General features: G+C 44.9%; 1 pseudogene; it reads right to left on the bottom strand.

Annotated features, from left to right (window-relative positions):
* Window positions 1-365: 365 nt before the first annotated feature.
* Window positions 366-1,556, bottom strand: LOC104988154 (annotated as a pseudogene).
* Window positions 1,557-2,118: the final 562 nt, after the last annotated feature.

The following is a 2,118-nucleotide window of genomic DNA, read 5'->3' as shown; positions in this document are numbered from 1 at the left end:
AATAAATTATAGTAATTGGTTTCCTTAATATTAAACCACTCCTGCATTCCAAAAATAATCTTGAGTTAGTTGTAGAGTATTATTCTTTTGCACACTGATGGATTCTCTTTGCTAATGTGTTATTTAGAATAACCACCCCACCAAGTAGGAACTCTCCTACTTTTTTGTTTATTGTTTGATGTTTAAATAATTAATGATTACTAACTGCATGTTGATTACAAATCAGAGCAAGGTGCTAGGATGAACAGTTTTCTAAATAGGGCACCAGGATCCACAGTTGCAGGGCCCAGTCAGCCACTGGGTTAGGCAGTTCTGTACTAAATAATGGAGTGGGTACAAAGGGGCAGGGCTCTTAATGGTTTTTGTTAACAGAAATCCACTTCTAAAAAAAAAAAAAAAAAAGAAATCCACTTCTTCCTTGCCGCCAACAACTCTGGAAGGGGCCCATGTTCACAGCTGCCTGGATGGACTGGATCCACTGGTCCATTCCTGCACAGGGCCAAGATCAAGCACACCACGTGGTTTCCCTCAGCCATCCAACCATCTGCCTCTGTTTCACAGGCTTTGATGAACTGCTTCTTGTTATTGCGAATATAAAGCTCAAAGTAGTTACATTTCTGGCTGTCACCTATCTTTCTGATGCTCAGATTCTTCAGGGGCATGACTCCTCTGGACTCCTTATTCATCATATACTCAAAATAGTAGAGGCAATTGTCTCTGAGGATTAACCAGTGCTGCTTCCACATTTTCACCTGGCCCACTTCCCCCACCCCAGTTTAAGGAGTCAGCGTCAGGGCACTGGTTGAAGAATTTCAGATTATCATTCCTGATCATCCTCAGGCTCTTGAAGGGCTCATTTTGGGTGTGGTCCTAGAAGTTCCAGATCAGCTCCTTAGGCAGGTCCCACCCTACTTGTGCTGGTTCATAGCCACAAAGTGCTCCAGGCCTGGCTTGTTCCAGATGTTGGGACTGTAAAGGCTGGTGTTCAGTATTATCTCTGGTGAAGGACAGTACATAGCAGGCATCTGTGGACTGGATAATCCCAGGGTGGCATCTGCAGTATCCACAGGCAAAGGCTTCCATCATCTGATCAATCTTCTAGCCCTCTCTGGGGACACAGTAAGCTCCATAGAAATTGCCTGAGGGCCTCACCAGTCATGCAGATCCATGAAGCTATGGAGCATTGGTAGGTTCAGGTCTTCCCTCTCCCCTAAGTAGTCCCCGTGACTGTCTTGTTCAGGCCCTTGCCCTTGAACAGGAAACAGAAATTGACCCCTTGGGGGTGTGCACTGGAGAAGTTTGTTCTCCACCAAGAACTTAATCCCCCTTCTTGGGGTCCTTGTTGAAGTTCTTTCTAACTATTGCCATGTTCTGATCCTATTGCAAGGACTCACTGCCCTCAGTGGCCTCCAGGCACCCTCGCTCATGGCTTCATTGAGCTCCTACCACAGGTGGTGGATCTCCAGCAGCAGCTTCTGCGTCAACAATGAGACATTCTCCAGCTCCATCTGCTCCTTAGGACTTTGGTCTGGGTGCTCATAGACACTGTCCTCCATGGCTGCCAAGTCCCCTCAGGCAGAGCTGGATCCAACTTCACCTGTGGGCTCAGATCAGCCAGTCAAATATCTTGAGGGCTGCTGTCACTGTCTAAACAAGGAGAAAGTAAACAAAAAACAAAAGGAGTAGCAGGATAGTAGAGAAACTGGAATAGCTGCCTCCTAATAAAAAGAACAGGTTCCTGACATTGTTTAGGAGGTGGTGATCAAAACCATCCCCAAGGAAAAGAAATGCAAAAAGGCAAAGGGGTTGTCTGAGGAAGCCTCACAAATATCTGAGAAAAGAAAAGAAGCAAAGGCAAAGGAGAAAAGGAAAGATATACCCATCTGAACGCAGAGTTCTAAAGTAGCAAGGACAGACAAGAAAGTCTTCCTCAGTGATCAATGCAAAGAAATAGAGGAAAACAATAGAACAGGAAAGATTAGAAGTCTCTTCAAGAAAATTAGAGACACGAAGGGAACACTTCATGCAAAGATGGGCACAATAAAGGACACAAATGGTATGGACCTAACAGAAGCAGAAGATATTAAGAAGAGGTGGCAATAATACACAGAAGAACTA

The sequence above is a fragment of the Bison bison genome, unplaced genomic scaffold (genome assembly GCF_000754665.1).
Source record: "Bison bison bison isolate TAMUID 2011002044 unplaced genomic scaffold, Bison_UMD1.0 scf7180017864115, whole genome shotgun sequence".
In the NCBI taxonomy this organism is placed as follows: Eukaryota; Metazoa; Chordata; class Mammalia; order Artiodactyla; family Bovidae; genus Bison; species Bison bison.
This window is presented reverse-complemented; position numbering and strand designations above follow the sequence as displayed.